Source organism: Hyperolius riggenbachi, chromosome 4 (assembly GCF_040937935.1).
Source record: "Hyperolius riggenbachi isolate aHypRig1 chromosome 4, aHypRig1.pri, whole genome shotgun sequence".
In the NCBI taxonomy this organism is placed as follows: Eukaryota; Metazoa; Chordata; class Amphibia; order Anura; family Hyperoliidae; genus Hyperolius; species Hyperolius riggenbachi.
The window spans coordinates 175,494,632-175,521,673 of record NC_090649.1 but is presented as its reverse complement, the minus strand read 5'-3'; the positions used below and the strand labels follow the sequence as shown (position 1 = coordinate 175,521,673).

Here is a 27,042-nt window from a genome sequence, read left to right as displayed (position 1 = left end):
GCCCAATATGGTGTAGTATGTACTGGAAGTAGAGGAAGAGATGATAGAGTAAATACAATATACTGTATATACTCGAATAAAAGCCAACCTCGTGTATAAGTTGACTCCGATATTTAACCCTCTCAAGCTGGAATGTTTTATTGACTCAAGTATAAGTCTACCCAGCAAAGATAAGGGCTGCACTTGGGGCCCAGGAAGTACAGGGACCAGGAAGGGTTATTGACTGCACTGCATACAGTACTGCAGCCATTAACCCGTACTGTCCCTTTAGTCCAGCCAATAATTCATTCAGGCTCCCAAGTGCAACAATTATTCACTCCCCTTCCTGCAGCATAGTATCTTCCTCCTGCTCTTTCCTTGTTAATTTTTGTGGCCAGGACTTTCAGACCTGTGCTTTCTTGGCATTTTCATTGTCAAGAATGTGTCACTTACCACAGGGTAAATTGCTGCAAATGGGAATGTCACTGATAGCACTCACATTACTCAGTGTGCTCAGTGTTGCCCATGACTCATGTATAAGTCGCCCCCTATACTTTTATTTAGTGAGTCAGACCTAAATTTCTAGACTTATACTCAAGTATATACAGTACTCACAAGTCAGGGTTACCTCACAGGCAACCACTGATAATGCAAGTGGGAAAATTAGACCTGACCCCACTCAGGGTTACAAAGTTCCTCTCTGTAAATAGGAAAAAATAGGGAAAAAACACCCCTCCACCAAGGGTGGACTTGCACAATGTTATAGGAATACAGAGGTACCAAAAGAATAAAAGTATCTAAAAAGTTTAGGAGGAGGAGGCAGTGGTGGACTTACCTCCTCCAAGCAGACACAAGATAATATTGATGTAATATCAATAAAGGATTTTCCCGGCTTCGTCGGGCAATAAGGATGGAGCATATACAAAAAGGTATGTAACTCAGAAGCGCTTGGCTGAGTTTCAGACCTTTTTTCTGTGGCATAGGCACTTGGCTCTAACAGCCTATTGAGAATTATTGGGTTGTTTCAACCCAATGTGGGAAATCACATGCGTTAGTGTATGGAACAAAAAATGTGCAGTCTGCATTGTATTTCTGGATGGTGCATATTTTGGAGATGAACACAACATTGCACCTGGAAAGCTGGCCCCTAGTGGAAACAAGCCTATTCCTGAACAGAATAAAACAAGACATTATAAGTTTTCACATGATCAGTTTGCAATTAGTTTATCACAACCACATGACCAGGTGTCATTTCCATTTTCCATTTTATTCTTCACAATTTTGTCTATAGGAGAAAACATATTACAAACTGACCATCACTATTCTTCTGAAACATTTACACTGTTGGAGAAAGTGTTCTAAAAGCTTGTATAGTTAAATTTCATCCACTATGGTTAATTTTTACCAATGAAATTGGCTCCTGACTGACATACAGAGTTCAGCTGTCTGTTAGATGGCTGAGCAAGTGAGCTGTAGCGTCGGCAGAATGACGCCAAAGGTGTGAGGGGCGGGACCGTGCGGCTGCGAGTAGTTGAAATCTATAATCTATAATGAGATTAATAACAGTATAGAATATCCCCTTACTGATTAGCAGAGGGGATTAGTGTTAAAGTAAATTTAAAACACATTGGTGAAAATTGTATTGAGGTATTAATCCTAACACAGAAGGGTAGAAAATGGGAAGGGGGAGGGAGGGAAGGTATATAATAATTAAGATGGGTAAGGAGGTCTTCTAAGTTCACTGTATGAAAAGGTAGAGGTGCACTAGGTTAGATAGGGAAATCGGCCAACTTAAGAGGTAGTTAGAACTGAGGGTAACACAGGGGTGTAGAATGATAAAACACTAAAAATGACACTGTTGGTGAATGATAATATATGTTTATGTATATGATAGTGTATGTTTATGTGCATATGCATATGGGTATGTAATATATGAAGTTAACTACTTATTTATGCATTTATTTGAGTATATATTTATGTTGATGGGGAAACTAATGAAAGGTACTGATACTGTCCAGGAAGGGCTGTGCATGGATTTAAGATATTATATATAGTCTCTTTATTAAGGAGACGCTCAGTGTAATGATCAACCCTCTTCTTTTACTATGTGCGGGTACACGGAGGGACCCGATTGTAAATTTACGAGCATGAATAGGATGCCGGGTCTTGCTGTCGGGGGTTGCACTTATTATAGTGTGCTCTAGGGGCACCGTCAGGGATTGGCTGGTGTTTACTGGGGTAAGAGAGACTTACATGCATGATCAGAAATGGTTATAGTAATTGATGTCTGTAGGGTAGCCCCGAAGAAGCAGCGAGACCAGGCGTAGAGGGCTGAAGTATAACGGGTTGTGGGATGGGAAATGAGGTGGCCACGCGCCGGAGGACCGGTAGCAGACTCGACCGGGGAGCGAAATGGTTTTTAGTTTAATTTGACTGTGTTATGAGGGCTTGTCCGTTCCCGGGCCGACTCTGGCCGTGTGCTACCGAGTGCGTTTGACACCGCGCAGGCAGGGGTCACATTGAAGGCGTTTTTTGCGCGTTCTGCCTTAAATGGCAAGGCGCGCACGATTTTGAAGGCTATTGAAATGAATAATTTCGCTTAGGAAGGGCTGCGACGCACGCGTTTTTGCGCGTTCACGTTCGCGGTTTTCCCTGCGTTTTGTATCCGCACAGAGGGGTTTTTTTTTTTTTTTTTTTTTTTTTTTTTTTTACGCTACATGAATGTATAGATGCGGAAGCGCACATGGTGGAGCGCATGTTCTAGACGTGATCGCAAAATCTGATGGAAATCCGGGAAACGCAGGGGAAAACGGCCCTGCAGATGTGACCCCTGCAATTTCTTAGTGCACGCGGCGGATCGGGGGACCGGCTCCTTTTTTGGAGGGGTCGCCCGATCGGCTGGGCGTGCATTCAGAATTATCGATTCCCATTGGAACCGATAAGAATAATCGGGCCCAGTGAATGAAGGTGTGGTGGGGCGATGGGTGTATGACTGATAGTATAGTGAACAGCTATCGACACCTAGGCCAGTGGAGGTTTTTGATGCGGCATCGGGTGGGCACGCACGCTATGGAGATAGAGGGAGGGCAGAGAGGGATTAACAGGGAATTGTTAGGATTTTGTCTGTGTTAAGGTGGTATCCCCAGTGAAGGAATTTTTTTTTTTTTTTTTTTTTTTTTTTTTTTTTTTTTTTTTTTCTTTTTCCCGTGGTGTGGGTGCCTGCCTGATGTCGCGTTGATCTCTCTCTCCCCTGCGGGGGGGGGGGGGGGGGTATATAATTAGTAGAGGGAAATGGCCACCGTGTTGAAGAGATAGAAGAAGAGAGCGACGTAAGAGCTGAGTTAAAAATTTGCCTTAGGTAGATACTTGAGTGTAAACTTATGGAGTAGTATATGCGAGTACATGCAAGCGGGTACATTAGATGGACGTTTGGGAAGCCACTGGGGTGTTTTTTTTTTTTTTTTTTTGGTTTTTTTTTTTTTTTTTCCTCTCTCTCTCTCCCCTCTACTCCCTTTTCTCTCAGTATGGAGGTAATATAGGGGAGGAACTATGCATCCATCAACCTCCTCACTTGGCTCTTAGAGATAACAGCATAATAGCCTTGAAATTGGAAGTATGTTGGGGCTGGTTAGGTGTTATATGGGGGAGATCTAAGCACACTGGAGGTATTGGGAAGGACTGAGAGAATGGGATAAAAAATCTTAGAAAGGGAAGTGGGATAGAATAACAAGTCTTGATGCGTTAAAAGTTGGGAGCATTTAGTGACGGGTGGGATGGATGCATGGCAGTAACAGAAACAGGGAGGGGGGGGATTGATTGGGGATATAGGAAAGTATGACTGCTGAGGACCTCGGAGGGGAGTTGGGACGGATCTCCTCGCCTTAACGGCACCTCGTCCTTCAAGGCAAATTGCCAAGGAATGGGAGGGGGAGGAGGACTTATAGGGGAGAGTAGGTTATTACACCCATCCCCTTTTGGCCTTGTTATAGCCCTCCTTCCTATTCCCTTCTGTCTTCTACAGAGGGGAGTGGGTATCCCCCTTAGGAGCATTTTTGCTCATAGATACCTTTTTAGGTGTCTTTTTGTGAGATTCTCTCACAAAGGAATTAGAAATAGGGTCAGGAGTCTATTCACGACCAGGTTTTTAGAACAAAATTGTTTCTTGCTATCTTTTTCTTTTTTTCTTTCCCTTTTCTTTTTTTACTTGTTTTTTGATGGGTGTAGGAGGAATAGTGGTCCTACTGAGATGGGAGGTTGGGTAACTAGAAGGAATGTCGACGAACCACCTTAACTTTATGTCCCTAAATGCTCGTGGACTGAATATTCCGGAGAAAAGATCGTCCCTTTTACAAGAAATATATAAATCACATGTTCATGTGGCCTTTATTCAAGAAACACATTTTAAAGGACAGGTACATCCTAAACTTACAAATAGAAAATATCCACAAGCCATTTATAGTAATGCATCGGATGTTAAAAAAAGAGGCGTAGCGATAGTTTTATCCAACAAAGTAATAATAAAGGACCTCAGTTCATATAGCGATCCAGAGGGTAGGTATATATTAGTAAAGGGAATCTTTAACTCACAAAAGTTCACCTTGGGGACATTTTACGCTCCGAACACGGGTCAGGTACGCTTCTTGGAACAATTCCTGAGAGCGGTAGATGATTTTGCTGAAGGAGCTCTTATTCTAGGCGGTGATTTAAATTTTACACTTCATCCTTCCCTGGATTCTTCTGCGGGGAAATCAGCACTCACATACAGGATGATTAAGAGGGCTAAGGGTTTATTGCAGAAAAGACAGCTGGTGGATTTCTGGCGCCTTCAACATCCCCAAGATAGGGATTACACATATTTTTCCCCTCCCCACGGGTCATATTCTCGCATTGATCTTTTTTTTGTATCACATAATTTGTTATCTGAATCCCTGAGTTCTGAAATAGGGGTGTCAGCACTCTCAGATCATGCTCCAGTGTACTTGAGTTTAACAACGGGGGAGAAAAGCTGTAAACAGTCACACTGGAGATTGAACACCTCGTTATTGCAGAACGAGGATATAAAAAGTAGAATAATAAATAATATACAAAATTATTTTCAGACAAATAATACACAAGATATATCGCCTATGACCCTGTGGGAAGCACATAAATGTGTGATCAGGGGAATATTTATACAGGAAGGAAGCAGACTTAAGAGAGAAAGAGAAAAAATAAGAGAAACATTTCGTTCCACTTCTCACGTGTACACCACTTTGTATTGGTCTTTCACGTGGAATTCCAATAAAATTGATTCATGTTTGTGGCAGTAATATGACAAAATGTGGAAAACTTCAAGGGGGCTGGATACTTTTGCAAACCACTGTAGCTCTCAAATTGGCAGACAGCTGGGAACTCAAATTACACTAGCTCATTCCTTGCTGAGAAGGGAGAATTAGACAGGCTATTTTCTATAAACACATGCAAGGTAGACACAGGAGGGATCTGTGTTTGCCTTCTCTCCTGTGGAAGAGTTCAAAGGCAGCCAGTAGTCATCCAAACACCGGGACACTTTAAGTTTGAACAGAGCCTTATTAATGAGCACAAATCATACAAAGAAGCTGCTGCGCATCAATATGGTGGATACCACTCAGATGGCAATGATCCGGGGTCGACACATAGAATGTGGGTATTGTGGGTACCCACATAGAATGTGGGCAAATAAAACCCTAATATAGTGTAATATTATCCTTACAATATCCAACCACCAATTTGCACTGTGGTGTGGGTGATGGTGAACCACATGCTTCACAAGAAAATACTATGTATCCAGTGGAGGTGGAAGCATGGTACAGATCACTCAAACTTACCTAAATGATACATAAGGGGTTAGCAAGTGGGTAACCTAGTTTATAAAAGTCTAGGTTTGAACATGCAGTGTTTGGTCTGTACCAATTATTATTAACTCTTAATAGTCAGGTGCCACTGTTATATTGAGAAAGGGATACAAAAAAGATAGAACGTGCCACCATGGTGAAGTATCAAATTTAATTAAAAAACACACAAACAAGAAAAATCTACCCTATGTGAAGGATGAAGTGAGCATGTAGTAGAGACCAGTCTCTGAAGCAGGCATCATGGCCAGTGGTGTCTCACAACTCTGCAGTCACACCAGATCGATCTGTCTCCAGCTCCATGCAATTCCACAGACCGACTAGAGCTCCTAGGTTCACAACATGTTTCGGGGGAGGCCACCTTCATCAGGTCAGACCTGATGAAGGGGATGTCCCCTGAAATGCGTTGCAACACTGTGACATCTAGTGGGTTGGATGGGATTGTGTGGAGCTGGAGACAGATTGATCAGGTGTGACTGCAGAGTTGTGGAACACTCCTGTCCGTGTCCGTCCTGCTCTGGAGACTGATCTCTACCACACACTCACTTCACCCTTCATGTAGGCAGTGGCGTATCTGGGTAATATGGCACCTATGGCAAACACTGAAATTGCGCCCTCTCCCCCCAGTGCAGGTAAGCAAACCTTAGGTGACCATGTCCAGAGGTGCCCCGTCACATGACGTCATATGACCATCAGCGACGTTCTCTGCATTCTGCACATCTCTTCTCCCGGCGACTGACTCTTCCCGTTTCCCCAGCAGCCGGAGACCAGAGTCACTGGTCGGGGGGCAGTGCATAAGAACTGGCCGGTGCCTAGGGAATGGGATACAGATGTGGTGGTGACGGGGGGCAGGTATGGCGCCCATGGCAATCTAGCAACCATGGCAGGAGCCAAGCCTGTACCCCTCTAGATACATCACTGCATGTAGGATAGGTTTTTCTTGAATGTTTGTTTTTAGGCAAACACATACGGTTTCACTGTTTTTCAGTATTGAGACATGTCTTCTCTTACCTGATAATCCTGTTTTTAAGATCGAAATCTTTCATGTAACGTTTCTGTAAAACATTGTTTCTGAAGCATTATGGCAACTGTTACCCCTGCATGGGTGTTTGGTTTTCCACAGCACTTGTCTGCTTTATTGCATCACCTTTCTGCAAATAAAATATTACAAGTATGTTGACATGCTGCAGTGCTCCCAGTGACTGGACTGGTATAATTTGAACATTGGCTTCTACCTATGGTATTAATAAGCACAGCCAGTGCTGTAGAGGTGGTAAGGTCATAACTTGACAGCCTTATTGCCAAACCCACTAACCCTTGACCCACTACAGAGCATTTTGAATACATAATATAGCAGGCTCTCAGAGAAGTAAGTCCCTCATGAGTAAAATCTATAATCATGACTCAAATGACTGAACACTACAGAGTTGCTATTCATTGTTTTATGATTAACAGTTTTTTTTAACTTCCATTATTTATTTACTGTATCTGTTACAATACGGACCGATTGTACTTAGATGACTGTTCAATCTATAAGAGATTTCCACATTTTACACAACCCCCATTGTGACTCACTCCCCATTTGCAGAATATGATGGAAAGAAATGCATTCCACGGAAGATCAGGCTGTAATAATCAGGAGCTGGATGTTGCTACTTTTAGTTACCATGGGGTAAAATAAATTGCAATCATATTTCTTCTCGTTAATAGCTAGATGTTGCCCTGAGGTTAAACCAATCAAAAACTGATTTTGGTTTCAAAGTATCCCATCTTCCACTGGGCACATGAAGAAGGGAAATTACGCTCATCCGTTTCATTTGTGGCCGCTTTATAAAAAGTAAAAGGCAATGTGTCTCTTACATGTTTTCCACAGGCTGACTGAGAAATGACTGTATTATTTGTACTACTTTTATGTGTTTCTTAAACGTCTCTCAAACTGTGAAGTAGCTGAATACAAGTGTGACGAGGTAGGTTTTGCCCGGAATATTGGTTATAACATGCTGTCTTGACACATTATGTTATATTACATGTCGTGTTGAGCAGCTTATTCTGCCCAAGCTGAATGAACTCAGTAAAGAGGATAACAGGTTCTTTGAACCTACCAGTTATAATAATAACAATTCCAACATTTGTATAGTGCTTTTCTCCTGTTGTACTCAAAGTGCTTGCGAGGCAGCCACTATAGTCACTCTCAGTAAGCAGTAACAGTGTTGGGGAGTCTTGCCCCAGAACTCCTTACTAAATAGGTGATGAACAGAAAAAGCCAAGATTTGAACCCAGGTCTCCTGTGTCATAGACAGTGCCCTTAAAAGGAACTTAATCTAGGAATTTAACCTAACGCAGACTGGCGGCTGCAGAGTGGCTCTGCAGTTTCTCCGTGCCGCCATATGGCATTGTCTCGCGAGGAGCGAGATTTGATGGGAGCTCGTACGAGTGCGAGCTCCCGTTACTGCAAGCAGGGGACTCCAGCGATCAGCCTGCCAGCCTGCAATTAAAAAAATAAAACTAGCAGCAGAAGCAATCAATTACCACCAAAAGAAAGCTCTATCTGTGAGAAGGAAAGGGGGTAAAATTAATTTGGGTGCTAAGTTGTATGACCGAGCAATAAACCGTTAAAGTTGTGAAATGCTGAATTGTAAAAAATGGCCTGGTCACTAGGGGGGTATAAAGCTCTGGTCCTCAAGTAGTTAAAGCAAGAGGGATATAGAGGCTGCCATATTTATTTCCTTTCAAACAATGCATATTGCCTGGCTGTCCTGCTGATCCTCTGCCTTTAATACTTTTAACCATAGACCCTGAACAAGCATGCAGATCAGGTGGGTTATGTGATGGAAGTCTGACTGGATTAGCTGCATGCTTGTTTCAGGAGTGTGATTCAGACATTATTGCAGCCAGAAAGATCAGCAGGACAGGCAGGCAACTGGTATGTCTTAAAAGGAAATAAATATAGAAGCTTTGCTTTAAGTTCCCTTTAACCATTACACTATCAAGCCCGAAATGTGGGAAACTCAAACTAAGGAAAGATGAATAAAAACGTCAAATGAAATTACATGTCAAATGATTAGTAGTTACAGAGGTATTGCTTCTGAAGTAATATGTAAATTAAAAAAAAAATGTAAAAGGCAACCTTAAAGAGAATCTGTACTCTAAAATTCTTACAATAAAAAGCATAACATTCTATTCCTTATGTTCTACTGGGCCCCTCTGTGCTGTTTCTGCCACTCCCTGCTGCAATCCTGGCTTGTAATTGCCATTTTTAGGCAGTGTTTACAAACAAAAATCATGGCTTCTAACCAGAGTGTGATATGCTGAGAACAGCTCACTGTGTGACTCATGCAGAGCTTGGAGAGGGTGTGTATAGCTTCTGCCAATGACAAGCAGTGCTGCACATTCCACACATTCCAGCCTGAGCCCGACAGAGCCGACAGAGGAAAGAAGATAAGATTTTTTACAGAGAAAGTGCAACTAGAAAAGGCTGCAGTATGCCAGAGCACATTAGAACAGGTATAGGAACTTACAGGATAGAAGAAATAAGGCTCAAAAATTTGTTACAGTCTCTTTAAGTCCACCCCTTTCTCTGTTGGTGTTTAGAGTTATCAATGGCTTCACTGACCAATGCAAAAGCTTTGGAGCTCAATTCACCACTTTACTTCCATGTTTGTTTCACCATATTTCAGCAGACTAAATATCTGAATGTTTTGTTAGGCTGTTTTCATGAAAGATAATCCCTGTGTGTTTATATTTCCATTATATGATCATTTTCTAATTCCCAGGTTTGGGACAGGTGTGATGAGCCAAACTTCATCAGTCTGCATGAGAAGTTACCCGATGCAGTACAATTACAAGCTTGTACAAGTACCTGATACAATGCTGATCTAAGTAAACCTGAAAGCTTATGAAGAATATCACAATCATGATTGTGATTCATCACATTCAGACACAGACCATTGTTTTGGATCTGTTAGGCAGTTGTAGGAGATTGGGAAGGGGGTGACTGTGGAGACAGTGCCACTTTGATGTGAATAGTAAGGACTCTGCTCATCTTATGGTCTCATCTGGTGAAGATGGACTAGTTATTCACAATGGGAATTGCAAAATTTAAAGTATACCCCACAAGTCACAGTCGAGATTATACAAAGTTCAGCATGGCCAGGGTGAAATCCTATAGCTGATTATTACAGGTAATTGTAGTTAAAGGGGACCTGAACTTTTGCACAGGACAGAAGGAAAACATACAGAAATACACCCATATATATGTATTTATAGAATAGAATTTATTCTGTCTAGTACCCCCTCAAACACTCTAATACAACCTCATCTATATACAGTATATGATGCACCATACCCCTGCACCCATATATACTGTATGTATTTAGGGAGTTTAGCCTTTCTAATACCCCCCTCATCTATGACTAATCACAACTGTAATTTGATCTCTCAGCTGAGTCAGCTGGCTGTCTCCGAAGAACCGCTAATTTGTAAACACAGGGGGCTTGATTCACTAAGACAAATAGCATGCCTTATCAAAGTTAACACGCCTTATCAAAGTTAACACACCTTATCAGAGTAGCATACGAATGCGCAGGGGCTCAGGGCAGGACGAGTGGTGCTCTCGTCATTGACAATTAGCAGGCATAAGTTCGTAGTGCTCGCTATGCTACTCTGATAAGGTGTGTTAACTTTGATAAGGCATGCTATTTGTCTTAGTGAATTAAGCCCAGGAGATTTACCCTATGTCTGCCTCCATGAAAGCAGGGAATAGATACACTGAACATGTATTGCAGGATTTGTATCAGCTGTAACAAATAATTATTTTAAAGCTTATTATGCTGTTGCTTATCTTTCAGAGCAGAGAGGAAGTTCTGAGTTCAGGTCAGCTTTAAGCCCTGCAGTTGTCTGAATTGTACTGCTGACATTTCCTGTGGTGTGTTGTTGTCTAACTCCAAATCACAGCTTTGCAATAGAAACAGCAGGACAGAAGACCTCTCTTCCCTCCCATTTCCAGATCTAGCTGGACAGCATGTGCTTTTATTTACATTCACTCTTTGATCAGAGCATCAGGCTGGATCCCTTCACCTGTCCTTCCTGACATGTCCCAAATGCTGAAGAAAAAGAGCAGCCCAGACAGCTGTGGGAAGTAATGAGGGACAGTAAGGTCACTGCCAGTGAGTTGATCTTAAAGAGAAACTCCAGCCAAGAATTGAACTTTATCCCAATCAGTAGCTGATACCCCCTTTTACATGAGAAATCTATTGCTTTTCACAAACAGACCATCAGGGGGCGCTGTATGACTGATATTGTGGTGAAACCCCTCCCACAAGAAGCTCTGAGGACCGAGGTACTCTTGGCAAGTTGGCAGTTTCCTGTCTGTGAACATTGTTACATTGTGGGAAATAGCTGTTTACAGCTGTCTCCAACTGCCAAAACAGCTAGCAGCAGCTACATAACCTGCCCACAGTAAAAATGTCACCATGTAATAAATGTCAGAATGTAAATCGGGGAGAGGAAAGATTTTACAATGAGCAAACACTGACTAAGTCATTTATACATAATTCTTGTAAAAATGAAGTACTTTTTTTATTACATTTTTTTCACTGGAGTTCCTCTTTAAAATAGGCATACAAGGCAAGCCACATGACTACTATTTGTGGGTATTTCACTGCACATATGACATATTTAACTTATGAGAGTGGGTGGTGACTGTACTTCAATCTGGTAAGTGCGCCATACACTTTAAAGAGAGTCTGAAGCGAGAATAAATCTCGCTTCAGACCTCATAAATAGCAGGGGCATGTGTGCCCCTGCTAAAACGCCGCTATAGCGCGGCTTAACGGGGGTCCCTTCACCCCCAAATCCCCCTCGATACACCCGGGGAGCGCTTCCTGGTTGGGGCAGGGCTAACCGCCGCAGCCCTGCCCCACGCGCGTCTGTCGCCTTCACTGAGAGGGGCGGGGGAGAGGCGGCGATGCGCCGCTGACAGACGCGACTGGAGGCAGGGCTGCAGCCGTTAGCCCTGCCTCCAGGAAGAGACAGCCAGCGACCTTTTCACGACACACTTTTGCGGGGGGTGGGTTGGGGGTGAAGGGACCCCCGTTTAGCCGCGGGATAGCGGCGTTTTAGCAGGGGCACACGTGCCCCTGCTCTTTATGAGCTCTGAAGCGAGATTTATTCTCGCTTCAGAGTCTCTTTAAGTGAGGTGACAAGCTTATTATCCTGATCTTCAGCTGCACAGCCTCTGAACTTTATAAGCAAAGAAACAATTTCAGTATAATACTTCTGTTAAGTTCTTTATTAAAAGCAGGTATTTTGAAGACAGCCAATGCTTTTGGTGCTGTAGATAAAAGTAGACTCTGTTCTTCCAACATCAAGTCTGTTGTGTGTTAAGCAGTTTAATTGATGCTGCAAGCAAGGCAGTGGAAACAATGGAGGCAGACATTAATCTACACCTGTGGCTATACCTCCTCATTGTCTTCAATAGTCTTTTGGGCAGCATATCTTCCTGAATGTAATCGCACAAGCATGCTTTACAGTGAAAACAATAAGTGCAAGTAACAGAGCTTTACAGTTGCCAAAGATGTCCTAATAGAAATAACTATAAGCCCTTTCCTTTCCAAGAAGATGTACTCAAAGTGGAAATGAAATTACACACTTTATTCGATGATGGTGGCAGCATGACTTTTAGATGACATTTACATGCTCACCACATCACATTTGTGGTCTTCTAAAAGATTTCAGGGGCCATACACAATTCACTTTTTCACCTGAGTTTTCTCCTAGGAGATATTTTTTACAACTTATAAATAAAATGCCTTTTAAACCGCCAGCAAGCAAACAAATACTCAAAATAATTTTTACAGTATTTTCTCACCTACTTGTTGGTACATTTTCCATTGCAAAGTGCTAAAACTCTATTTTAAATCGAAGCTGAAACATTTTCTCCTAGGAGAAAACTCAGGAGAAAATGTGAATTGCATACGGGCCCAATTCTCAACTTAATAATACTAACATTAAATTAACACTTGCAAAGAATATAAAGGGATAAATACTGCATTTTTAGAGGATTCTTTGAAGGCCCACTTAATTGTGGGACTGTAGAATTCTTCAGCAAGCAAAGCACTAAAAGAAAAAGGAGGCAACACCAGACATAACCTTTAGCAGAACACAGAGGTTACCTAAACATATCAAAGGTGTCTGAGCAAAATAATTAAGGTAAGTCAGCAGAAGAGGACATGAAAGATATTAAGAGTCTATAAAGACTATGTATGAGGAATTCACCTAATTAAAATGTGGATGACAGCCTGAAAGGCAAAGAAGGGATGAAAAATTCCACCATGGAAAACAGAGGAGCTGTTGTACCATCAAGGATATTTAGTAAGAATATGATCTCAGCATTTTGAGCAAGAGTCACTGTCACTCAACAATCACTGTCATTCTCAGACATTTATCCACCATCAATGCTACTTCACCTTTCTTAGTGGCTGGTTCACAAATTCATTAGACAAGTGTTAAGGTTTACCTATCTGTATCCTGAAAACGTGCCAGCCAACATAAGGGAAAAACCTATATACTGTTACTTATCTAATAAAAGGGATATCCTCCATAACAAGCTGGTAAACAGTCCTGGGGGTGGGGGACGCACATGATCATTGGGTCTTTTCCGGAGCATTAGTAACCCCTATGTCTGGGTTTAGCGGTTAGTATAGTTTGGAAAGGGAACCTGCGTGCCTTTTTTCATCACATTGGAAAGCACCTGCTATTTGGTAACTGAACCAATATGCTCAAATGGCTGCATAAGAAAAGGAACAATGAGAGTGAATTCACATAGACAAATCTGGGTTATGTTTTGTGAACTGAGGTCATTGATGTGCAGGATATACTAGCCTTATTGGTTATTATTTAGTGCATCAGTCCCTTTAAAAGGAAAACTGTCATGCAGGATCTTTGAAAAAGCATTTACTGAAAAAAATGGTTACAATCTTCAATTCATACTTACTTATGGCATTCACAATCTATTTTAAAACTTTGAAAAACACCCTGATACCTCTCATTCATAGCCTGGGCCCGCCTATCCTCCTTGCACTGTTTATAGCCTTTTCAGATAGCAGCTTTGAGACACACACTCTCCTCTTCTTTGCCTGTCTTGTCTCTGTAGAGACTGCGCTGGCTGAAATAACACCTGCTCACAGAGAAACACAGCGGCTTTAGAAGATGCCAATCACCATGGAAACAGGATGCTAATACAGGTATGGTTGTGCAGCTCATAAATTTACATAACCCTGCAGATTTTGTAAAATGTTAAGTGTATACAGTTGTTAAAAAAAAGTAATCAGAAAAAAAACATGTTTTTTTAATGAGATTCAAATTAAACTATGAGACATCTCAAAATAACACAATTATTATAGAAAACAACAATGAATACTGAGCTGCCCCTGTTCAAAAGTCTGTATATCCCTAGTTCTTAATGCTGTGCATTTCCTCCTTTAGCACCAATGATTATTTATAGTCTTGTGTGATAGTTGTGAATGAGGCCATGCCAGTTCTGTCATGAAGCAAGGTGAAACACTTGAGATTACAGGGGCAGAATTTTTGTCCTGTGAACGAGGTTAAGAGGTCATCATTGGGGGAAAGCAGCTTGTTGTGCTGTGGGAGAAGTCTGACAGTGAGTGAGGAGTGGGGAGGCAGGAGAGCATCAGTGTTTCCTTTGAATTAATTGAATCAGAGTAAGTTGTCGAATACTGTGCGGTCATTCCAAATCAAAAAGGGTGGTGGTGGTGGTGGAGGGGAAACTCACAAGTTTGCCTCAGGCAGCAAAAAGTCTAGGACCAGCCCTAGGATGAGGTTTTTATTTTTTTTAGATGATAAAGTTGCCTATTCATCTTAGCAAAAAGCCTTCAGTTTCTGTACATTCCTTTGCTTTATTCTGCTGTAGCCAATGATAGGTAGTGTTTAGGATCATTGTCATAGACTATCAATCTCTGCATGCTGTATACATCTTGCCATCAACTCTCACCAAATTCCCTGTTCTCCTGTAGTTTAACACCCCCCCCCCCCCCCCCCAAAAAAAAAACATTAGATATCCACTTCCATGCTTCACTGTATTGATGGTGAACTTTTTATTTTTGGCCTTGCTGACTTCTAGCTCGTCAAACATAATGTCTATGTTTGTGACGTGTAAAGGTGAATTTTGCACACATCACTTGAAATTACTTACTTCAAGAACTTATCATGCTTGACTATGTGTTGTATTGCTTATTTTGAGTGGGCTATTTTACAAGCCCTGATATGGAGGGTGGAGAGAGGGAAGGTTAGTAGTTGGAGTCCTAATCTAAGTTGCAGTCACAGGAGCTGCTCCCCTAGGTACACCCCCCCTGGTGACAACACCATTTCCAAGACATCCATGTCAACTGGCCCTTAGTGCAGCTCTGATGATAAAAAGTATATTCTGTTCACTGTTGAGTCTGTTTTGAGAATATGGCCATTTTCCTGAAATCAAACAAAAGCAGCATTTAGTAGTCTAAAGTGGCCCATACACCTAACGATTATTCCCTCTGATATACAGCAGATTCGATCACTGTGCTGCGCAAACGCTGACAGAACTATCGATTTCCATCCGAAATCAATCGTTCCCGTCGATTCCTGTCGTTCCGTCCAAGCGGAAGATTTTGCTAGATTGCCGGGGGTCGGGAGTGCGTCGATAGCGGCGTTCGAATGCCCGAGCACCGACGCAATACAGCGCCCTCTACTGTTTAAACTTCCCCCGGACAGAAAGTTCAGTGAAGCCAGCCGGACTCTGAGCCCAGCGCGGAGAAGAGACAGCGGAGACCGGGGGACTCGTGCCGGCCGGATCAGGTAATGTATAGCCGGCGGGGGGCGGCGGCAGCAGTGTCAGCTTCATAAATTGTGATCGGTTTCATGCTGAAATCGATTCACAATCTGTTTGCAGTAAAGGCAGCCATACGATCCCTCTCTGATCAGATTCGATCAGAGAGGGATGTATCTGTTGGTCGATCTGATGACAAATCGACCAGTGTATGACCACCTTTAGGGCCCTTTTTCACTACACACCTGAATCGCAAAATCCTAATCGCTAGTGATTTTTAAATAGCTAAGGTTGTTACTTTATCATAGAAATCATGAGAAGTATTTTCTACCATAGTGATTTGATTTGGAAATCGCAATCGCTTCCTGGAGCGATTTTTAGAGTGATAATGCAATGCAAATGAAAAATCGCAATCGCATAAAAGAATTAAGGTGGCCATTAAGTCATAGTCATACAATGAATACATATAAATCAGGAATGTTAATTTCAAATCCAATAACACATTGTTGAATTCTGTGATATCAGACTCTATTGGAGGAGCCATTGCTGCTTATTGACTTGCATGAACTTGCTGTCCAGACTGCAAGGGGGCAGGGCAAAGACTACATTATCCAGAAGACTGCACCCTACAGCATAGAAGTCTCTTGCAGGAAGTGACATTGCTGCTGCCCAGGTACGATAACATGACATCAGATGATCCAATAACTTATAAACAGGTACCACCTCTGATGATGCGAGCGTGACTTGCGAAATCTCTGTAAGGATGAGGGGGGGGGGAGCATCCCCAAATGGGAGCCTCCTCTGCATGTGTGTGTGTGAGTGGGGCCCATGGGGGGGAGGTTTTGGCTGCATCCTTACAATGTTTGCTTCAGGCAGCAGAAAGTCTAGAACCTGCCCTGCCTATCTGACAGCCTGATGTGGATTCTATTGCCATGATCATTTTTTCCTGCCACCTGAGACACAGAGCTGGAATGTAATCCAGTATAGGCAACATCTAAGAAGCTCACCAACCTAATCAACCTAATATGACACAGTATTAAGCTACTTTTTTTTTCCTGTGAAATTTATATCCTTAATGCAACATATCTCTAAATCCATCAATAAAAGCCTTAAGCTAGATTTTTGAATAACGATTTGGTGGCTTTAAAAGACATCCATCATTAGAAATAATTTACAACTCCTTACTGCCCTTGGCAACCTTGCCAAATCCACTTAATGCATTCCGATCTCTTGAATACCGTGCTTTACACTAAGCATAGTGTGTGTCCCAGATCTGCTAAATATGGGACACTATATACCAATCATGCTGAAGTCAAGATATTATTCAGCACAGGTTATTTTTGCTACTGCATTATATGCATGTCATTAAGTGCAGTATAAATAGTAATCACAGTATGAATGGAAATCTACAGTCTTTCATTTTCTACATGCATATATACTGTATATAGTAATCAGCAGCAATCGTATAGTCACTCTGTAGACTTTCTCAGAATATGGCTGAATCATAAAACAAAACGTTTCACCTTAGATTGCATGCAGTGTGTTAATATTTACCTATCACATACATTCTATGTTTGCACAGAGTTCATTGCACAGTACATACTAACGGCAGTTCCTCTGCTACAAAGCAGTCAGTTTCGTTTGTGAAAAACAACAGCCCCAGAGGTTTTTATCAAAACAAAGTGTATATTGAGGAATTTTGCCAGAAGGTCTGCCTCACAAAAGCGTTATGGGAGAGTTATATGAACTATCAACCATACATGCAGCAGGAGGGAGCATATGCACTGGTATGGTGCCAGGAAGAATATGCAGCTTTCATTCCCCAAAGAACAATATGGTGGATATACAATACAAGTTCACTGTAAAATAACACAGACTTCATTTATCCACTTTGTAACCCACTTTATCAAAGCAGCTTTCAGGATTGACGCTGAACCCATTGGCTTTAATTCATCAAAGGCTGTTCGATTTAAAAAAAAAAAAAAAAAAAAACAAGTCGGGAAAATACCGCATTTGGTATTTTAGACTTTTTTTGGTAATTCATAAAGATTTTCACAGGTGCGGTAGAAGTTTGGTAATTTACTGAAAAATTAGCTTCAATTCACAAAAACCTGTTCAGTAACAGCAGAAGAGATGTGGAGTTGTCTCTGTTTTGTTACATGCTGTTCCGTGCAATGAAGGCATTACAATAGGAAAAGGCATCCCCGACATCCCTTTAGATGTACATGTTTGTTAAACTCCCTCTACATCTGACTATTAGTCTTTAACATTTTATTTTATTGCCACAGTTTAAATTAACTTCCAAGAAACCTTAAAGAGACTCTGTAACAAATTGTTTATCTTTATTTCTTCTATGCTATAAGTTCCTATGCCTTTTCTAATGTGGTCTGGCTTACTGCAGCTTTTCCTAATTGCACAGTAGCTGTGTTATCTCTGTTATATGATCTAATCTTCTCTCTATAGTCGGCACAGTCAGGCTGAGGCAGTCAGACTGGAATGTGCAGGGCTGCTTGTGATTAGCTAGAAGCTGTACACACCCCCTGCAGGCTCTGTGTGACTAACACACTCTGCTTAGCTGAGCCTATTAGAAGCTGGTTAGTTTGTTTGTAAACACTGCCTAAAACTGGCAATTACAAGCCAGGTTTGCAGCAGAGAATGGCAGAAACAGCACAGAGGGGACCAGGAGCACATAATGAATAGAATGGTATGCTTTTTATTGTAAGAATTTCAGAGTACAGATTCTCTTTAAACATGCCATGCTTAGGTGATTTCTCCACTTGCTCCTCCACATCTTCAAACAGGTATCTAAAAGGTTAAACGTCTCAAGGGCTGCAGGGGAAATCTCTTTTGTCTGGGCTCTCCGCTGCCTGGGAGGTAGAGATGCTTGACCCTCCCTTGAAGGTATCTGAGCATATCACAGGGACTTGCAGGAGACAGAGGCTGTTTCTATTGGATCTCTGCTCCTGCCAGTCATGTCTTATGGCATCCTGAAGCTGGTTTTCGACACATCAGAGCTGCCGGTAATTACCGAACATGTTACTGGGCTTTACCGCATGCTCTAATCTTCATGAATTGACATTTGCTGATATTTATAGGTAGTGTTTATCACACAAGTTGGTAATTTACCTTGCTGCTCGGTAATTTCAGTTTTCCATTCAGTAACAGCCTTGATGAATTGACATTTTACAAAATGCTCCATAAAATCAGCTGTTTTCAGCATTACCGAATGCAGTAATGCTTGGTGAATTTAAGCCATTCTCTGACACACACAAAATGGGGAACCTATAAATCTGTATTAGAAATAAAATCATAAAAACAAGTAAATATGAAATGCATGATAAACATTTTCAAAGTTCAGGTTAATAACTGTATTTCATAGAATGTAATGAGGCTGCAGGCGGTACGTACATGATCACCATTAACCGCTTGCAGCAACACCTTTCTGTTATTATGTTTCAAGACAAGTCACAGAACATTTATATTGCGCACTGCTCCTGGCGGACTCAAAGCACCAGAGCTGCAGCAACTAGGACGCACTCTTTAGGCAGTAGCAGTGTTAGGGAATCTTGCCCAAGGTCTCCTCACTAGGACTAGGTGCTGGTGTACTGAACAAGAGAGCGCTGAGCTTTGAACCCCGGTCACCTGTGTCAGAGGCAGAGCCCTTAACCAGTACACTATCCAGCCACTGCTTTTTCCACAATTAAAGGTTTTTGCCATATAAATTTAAATGTAATTCTTTTTATAACTGCTGAATACAGACATGAAAAAAACAACTTGTATTAGGGCTCTAAAGTTAGCTGCAGGAAGAGCCCAAAGGGAATATTTCATGAATTAAAGGTGTTAAACGCTACATCTTGTTACATGATGAACCTGAAAGTTCTCTAGTTATTCCCTGTGTATTTTCTGCTAACTGCATATTTTGAAATCTGTATAATTATAGCAACTCTCCATTTTCACAATTGCGCAATGTCAAAGCATTACCATTTAAAAGTCTTGACATTCAAGAACATTATAATAAAGTTAAAGTAATAAATATCATAATTTAGAGATGGAGAAAAACACAGCTTCAGGCCGGGTGCACACATAGCAGAAACGCTAGCGTAGCGGGAAAAGCTGCATTTTTTTGCAGCAATGTTAGTCTATAGGACGCAGAAGAAGCTGCGTTTCATTGCGTTTGTACAGTATGCGTTCCTCAAACGCTGGTAGTGTTGCATAATATGCAGGCTGGCTGCCAAAACGCATATAATGAAAGTCTATGGTAAAGCATATGCATTTTTGAATGCGTATTTAAAACTAAAGATCTCTGATGTGTTTCCGCTTCCTGTTATCTTGCTAGTGATTTGAATAAATAAAAAAAAACGCAAACGAAACGCATATGCGTTTTCCATTAGCGAACCGCAAATGCATAAAAACGCATGCAAAACGCATTAAAAACACATCTGCGTAAAAAACCACAAACTGCACCAAACGCGGTAAAAACGCAATAGCAAATCGCAAACGCACCATCTTAAAATGCTACCTTTTTCACGCTATGTCATATTTGAAACCAGCCTTTAGCATTAGACTGTGTATGTTCTGTGGTTGAAGGCTACCTCTCCCCACATAACCGAGTTTAAAGCTAGTGATTGGGTGAGTGCCACGTGCCATTACTAAGCTTCCTGCATACAACTAGGAAAGAAGGAGAGGCAGATCTGTAGCCACTGTGCCACACATAAATTACATAAGTCACTGTGAGACTCAGACAAATAATATTCCCAAGATCACTCTAATTCGTAAAGCAGAGAGCAGAAGGAAAGACTGTAACTTCTTGCTAGTAGCGATTCTAACAGTCCACTGTCTTACGGCTAGTAGAGATGGCCCGAACCTCTGATTTTAAGTTTGCGAAAGTTCACGCGAACTTTCGTGAACCGCAATAGACTTCAATGGGGAGAGGAACTTTGAAAACTAGAAAAATTTATGCTGGCCACAAAAGTGATGGAAAAGATGTTTCAAGGGGTCTAACACCTGGAGGGGGGCATGGCGGAGTGGGATACATGCCAAAAGTCCAGGGGAAAAATCTGGATTGGATGCAAAACAGCGTTTTAAGGGCAGAAATCACATCAAATGCTAAATTGGAGGCCTAAAGTGCTGTAAAACATCTTGCGTGTGTATACATCAATCAGGGAGAGTAATTAGAGTACTGCTTCACACTGACACACCAAACTCACTGTGTAACGCACCGCAAACAGCTGGTTGCGTAGTGACGGCCGTGCTGGACTGGTGCGCACCATGGCGAGATTGCTCTTCCTCACTCAGTGATGTGAGGTAATGTCTGACTGCCTTATCAACTTTTGATGGTTCTTTCTCTACCGTTGTTAAAGCTTACATCTATTTTTTTAAATATTTGTTCTGCTTGCTGTTCAGTACCTGCAACGAGAATCTTTTATGGAGGGCAAGTCTGCCATTGCGAGTGACCACTGGTAATGGCCGGGGAATCCTGATTCGATTCTGGTCCAGAGTGGGAGCCTAAGAAACGGCTACCACCACCACACATCCAAGGAAGGCAGCAGGCACGCTGTGGGCAAAGGAGCAGGAACGGCTACCACCACACATCCAAGGAAGGCAGCAGGCATGGCATGCACGTCCCGAGGTAGTGACCAAAAATAACAATACAGGAGGACTTTTGAGGCCCTGCTGTATATATGAGATGAATCAACTTTAAATCCTTTAGCGAGAATCTGTTATGGGGGGCAAGTCTGCCATCCATTCAAGTGAAAGGTATGCACTGACTGCAAGGTATAATACAATGTGCAGTCAAAGATGCAGTGAAAGGTATGCAGTGACTGCAAACAGCTGGTTTTGTAGTGACGGCCGTGCTGGACTGGTGCGCACCATGTTTTGTCCGTTTTGTCCATATCGGGGGGGATGAAGTGAAAGGTATGCACTGACTTGACTAATACAATGTGCAGTTACACAGGTGCAGTTTACAGGTATGCACAGAGTGGTATATCACACTGCGTGCACTCACGTAGGTAGGTGGGTGCACTGAACACAACAGGTAGGTATATGCAGTGATGAGGTGGGTGCACTGAAGACAACAGGTAGGTATATGCAGTACTGGGTATTACAATGTGCACTTGTCACACACAGACAGGTAGCGGACAGGCACAGTGACACTGCGTGCGCTCAACTCACGTAGGTAGGTGGGTGCACTGTGAACAACAGGTAGGTAGGTATATGCAGTAATGGGTATTGCAATGTGCACCTGTCACACACACAGGTAGTCACTGAATGTGCTGAGCCTGGCAGTGGCACACACACAGTATGAATTATCAAGGCTGTCTATGCAACACAAGTGTCAGTGGGACACACAGAAAAAAAAATAGATCACAAGAACAAGATTAGCTCTCAAAAGAGCTGTTGTGGGTGCTATTTTAGCAATAAGAATCAGCAAGGAGCAAGCTAACAAGCCTACAAGAGCCTAACTAATCTTTCCCTATGAAAAGCAGCAGCAGCTGTCCCTTCACTAATTACTGCAGGCACACGAGTGAGTCCACTGCCTGACGCTGCCTGCCTTTTATAAGGGGGGGGGGGGGGGGCTCCAGGAGAGAGTGTAGCCTAATTGGCTACAATGTGCCTGCTGACTGTGATGTAGAGGATCAAAGTTGACCCTCATGATGCACTATGGGGGCGAACCAAACTTCCGGAAAAGTTTGCGGTTCTCCACGAACGCAAACCACCGGAAGTTCGCCGGGAACCGTTCGCCGGCAAACCGTTCAGGCCATCTCTAATGACTACGTTGCATGTGTTATGCCCCCTCCATGCTCCGCTGACAAACCAACAAGCTTTGCATTTTATCAATATAAATGTTTCGGTATACTTCACTAGCAGAATCCAGAAACTGCTTAAAGGACTTACTAGGCGAAATTACTAAAAAAAGTTAATCACTTGCCTCATCTTTTAAGGCACGGAGGACGCCATCTGCTCCCTCCGTGCCGATCCGCCGGGTCCCCCCGGTCGTTAGCCCCCCGGGCTGGCTGCCGACCCCACGGCCCGGGTCGGGCTCTCCTGCCTCTCGTAAAATGGCCGCTTCCTCTGACCACGGCTGTGCAGCTCTAGGGCCAACCCCCTCAATCCACGCTATGTAGTCCTTTAATAATAAAATTTTGCCTCTCCTTATGAAACTGCTGCAATTTCAAGACTCACAGCATTCCTACCGATGGGGATAAGGGCATAGCAAGAGCAATAGTTGCCTAAGTGTAGGTAGGTGCTCAATTTGCCCTTACGTGCCCTTTATTTGCTTCTCTCCCACTTTGTGACCTCAAAGTTCTTTACTTAGTTTGCTCAACAGAAATCAGGGAAGGTGTGCAGGGTTTTTACATTGTGGTGATCCCAAATACAGAGCCTGCAGGAAACCTGTGTTAAGTACTGAATGTTGGAAATGAGTGGTGTGGATTTACTGGTCAGTGTCGTTGCAAGAGCCTGCAACAGTATATTTGAAAAACATACTGTCCAATGCAGGTTTCCTACAAAGTCTGCATATGCAGTAAGGGGATTGTTCAGTTATCTCTGTGGGATTTATTCATATATGTTGCTAGTGAGTGTAGGTGGCTGCATCTACTCCCATCTCTTGGCAAGAGTGGATGCTACTGGACCTTCTTTTTCTATGTGGTACCATGACTTGGATTTACACCTCTGCCTGGAGTGGTGCCATCTTGGACTTTCATGGCCCGATCCAATTCACTTTTTCTCCTAAGTTTTTTTCCTAACATATAATTTTTCTTCCAGTTTAAAATACCTTATATACTCGCTTATAGGCCGAATTTTTCAGCACAAAACATGTGCTTAAAAGTTACCCCCTCGGCTTATACGCGAGTCAGTGGAGCAGAACGGATGGTGGAGCAGATTTTGTTGCTGGCAGAGGAGTGTAAGGATTGTGCACCAGTGATCCTGCTCTTTTCACCTGGCTCCCTGCTGTGTCCGTGCCCCCCATCCCCTGAAACATGGTGTGCAAAGTGCGCTGCTCAAGACTGTGTCCCCTGGCTTGTGGAGCGGAGCGTATGAACAACTTGTTAGCGATGCAATGATCTGGGTTTCTTCCTGTGCGGCAATTGTTGTGTCTCATATCTATGACGCTATCTAGTAGTGTCTTGAGACACAGCTGTATCATCCTTGGAGCAAATCTGGCTATGGCCAGGGTGGCTGACTTGTACTGGGGGCTCCTGTGGCTACTGGGGAGGGGGCTTATATGCGACTCTTTCACTTTTTCCTGGTTTCTGAGGGAATAGTGGGTACCTCGGCTTATACAGTGGGTTGCAAAAGTATTTGTCCCCCTTGAAGTTTTCCACATTTTGTCATATTACTGCCACAAACATGAATCAATTTTATTGGAATTCCACATGAAAGACAAACACAAAGTGGTGTACACATGAGAAGTGGAACGAAAATCATACATGATTCCAAACATTTTTTACAAATAAATAACTGCAAAGTGGTGTGTGCATAATTATTTGGCCCCCTTTGATCTGAGTGCAGTCAGTTGCCTATAGACATTGCCTGATGAGTGCTAATGACTAAATAGAGTGCACCTGTCTGTAATCTAGTGTCAGTACAAATACAGCTGCTCTGTGAGGGCCTCAGAGGTTGTCTAAGAGAATATTGGGAGCAACAACACCGTGAAGTCCAAGGAACACACAAGACAGGTCAGGGATCAAGTTATTGAGAAATTGAAAGCAGGCTTAGGCTACAAAAAGATTTCCAAAGCCTTGAACATCCTACGGAGCACTGTTCAAGTGATCATTCAGAAATGGAAGGAGTATGGCACAACTGTAAACCTACCAAGACAAGGCAGTCCACCTAAACTCACAGGCCGAACAAGGAGAGCGCTGATCAGAAATGCAGTCAAGAGGCCCATGGTGACTCTGGATGAGCTGCAGAGATCTACAGCTCAGGTGGGAGACTCTGTCCATAGGACAACTATTAGTCATGCACTGTACAAAGTTGGCCTTTATGGAAGAGTGGCAAGAAGAAAGCCATTGTTAACAGGAAAGCATAAGAAGTCCCGTTTCCATTTTGCCACAAGCCATGTGGGGGACACAGCAACCATGTGGAAGAAGGTGCTCTGGTCAGATGAGACCAAAATTGAACTTTTTGGCCAAAATGCAAAACGCTATGTGTAGCGGAAAACTAGCACTGCACATCACTCTGAATACACCATCCTCACTGTCAAATATGGTGGTGGCAGCATCATGCTCGGGGGTGCATCTCTTCAGCAGGGACAGGGAAGCTGGTCAGAGTTGATGGGAAGATGGATGGAGCCAAATACAGGGCAAACTTGGAAGAAAACCTCTTGGAGTCTGCAAAAGACTTGAGACTGGGGAGGAGGTTCACCTTCCAGCAGGACAATGACCCTAAATATAAAGCCAGGGCAACAATGGAATAATTTAAAGCAAAACATATCTATGTGTTAGAATGGCCCAGTCAAAGTCCAGATCTAAATCCAATCGAGAATCTGTGGCAAGATCTGAAGACTGCTGTTCACAAACGCTGTCCATCTAATCTGAATGAGCAGGAGCTGTTTTGCAAAGAAGAATGGGCAAGGATTTCAGTCTCTGGATGTCCAAAGCTGGTAGAGACATACCCTAAAAGACTGGCAGCTGTAATTGCAGCAAAAGGTGGTTCTACAAAGTATTGACTCAGGGGGCCGAATAATTACGCACACTCCACTTTGAAGTTATTTATTTGTAAAAAATGTTTGGAATGATGTATGATTTTCGATCCACTTCTGATGTGTACACCACTTTGTATTGGTCTTTCACGTGGAATTTCAATAAAATTGATGCATGTTTGTGGCAATAATGTGACAAAATGTGGAAAACTTCAAGGGGGCCGAATACTTTTGCAAGCCACTGTATGAGGGTCGGTTTATATGCGATCATATACAGTAACTTAATTAGCACTCTGCAATTCAGAATGTACCAAAAAGTAGCTGAAAAGTACTGTCCACAATTATTTTGAGTATTTTCTTGCTTGCTGGTGGTGGCTTTAAAGGCATTTTATTGATAAGATGTGAAAATATCACCTTGGAGAAAACATAAAAGAAGAAGTGATTTGGATCGGCCCTCAGTGTCTTTTTTTTTTGCAACCCTACCAGTAACACTGGGATTTTTTTGAGGTAAATAAATGCCTCACTTGCCACCTCAGTGTTAATAAAAGAAGATTTGGTCACCTCTGAAAACACATCGTTTATGAATGAGAAGTTGGTGACTGGGTAAAAATGGCATTGCAAAAAAAAAGCTACTTACCTGTGGAGAGGGAAGGCTCTTTGGCCTATAGAGCCTTCCCGTTGCTCTCACAGTCCCCTCGTTCCAGCGCTGTCACCAGAGGCTTCAGAAGGCTTCATGAGCCCGAGTGCTCCTGAAGATAGGCAGCTCTGTACTGCTTCACCAAAGCCTCCCGTGGTGGCAGGTTCAAACAGGGGTGACAGCGCTGAAACGAGGGGACTGTGAGAGGCGGGAAGGCTCTATAAAACTCAAAGCCTTCCCTCTCCATAGGTGAGTATCTGTGTCTTTTTTGTTTTATTCGTTTTTACTTCAGATTTGCTTTAACCTCTACTTTCTTCATTGCCTGTTGCAAAATCCATTCCTTGACAGTTGACAATAACCCCTAAATGGTGGAAAGTATAACTCAGTACCTAATAGTAGCCCCATCCCTCTCCAATGCATAATCCAAACATAAACTTACTTCCTTGTCTAACCCTCACCTTCACCCCCTTAAAAACATAGGTAAAGCTATGTTCACAATAGAGCATTGTGGAGTGTTGTGTCAAATAATAAAATCCCATTGATAGTGTGATGCAATTCTATGCATTAGCAGTGCGGTGTGAGGGAATTTGTTGCCATAACGTGCTGCATAAAGTGTGGTACTGCATAATGTACAAATGAACAGTTGCAGCGAAGCATACTTTTCATCTGCTGGATGCTTCACCATAAACATCACACCTCACATATGCCATGTAATGCGACTTTTTTCCTCTGTTGCACTGCAATCTTGCTTTTGTGCAACGCAACCCCTCCACTGAGAATGTAGCCTTAACCTAACCATTTACTTAATCTATCATTAACCTTATCCTAGCCTAATACCTTTCCATATCTGCATCATACTGTAAGATATTTCACATACTGAATACTCAAAGGAAGTTGTGCTTATTTTACAATGTGCTGCATTTACCTGCTTTGTTCCACATCATGAGGTGAATTTATATTAAACTTTGACACTGTCTGGATAAGCAGCAGACTGTGGTGTTCTGTGAATTTGGGATTTTCCTTTAAGCCATATGCACTGTCAGATCATATTTTATAGCAGGGAAGCACATTACGCTTAGATGTATGAATG

General features: G+C 42.5%; 2 protein-coding genes across 4 annotated transcripts in view; both read left to right on the top strand.

Moving 5' to 3' along the window:
- The window catches only part of RPL22L1 (ribosomal protein L22 like 1), a 460,839-nt gene that overhangs the window by 198,271 nt on the left and 235,526 nt on the right, over positions 1 to 27,042 (top strand). The gene's annotated exons all lie outside the window — the stretch shown is intronic.
- Positions 14,003 to 27,042, top strand: part of SLC7A14 (solute carrier family 7 member 14) — a 137,055-nt gene continuing 124,015 nt past the window's right edge. For 2 of the 3 annotated variants that reach the window (XM_068281006.1, XM_068281008.1), the window contains exons 1-2: positions 14,003 to 14,092; positions 16,195 to 16,342. The gene's annotated coding sequence lies outside the window, so the exon portion shown is untranslated. The remainder of the gene's footprint in view (positions 14,093 to 16,194; positions 16,343 to 27,042) is intronic. The other variant, XM_068281009.1, reaches the window with a different exon arrangement.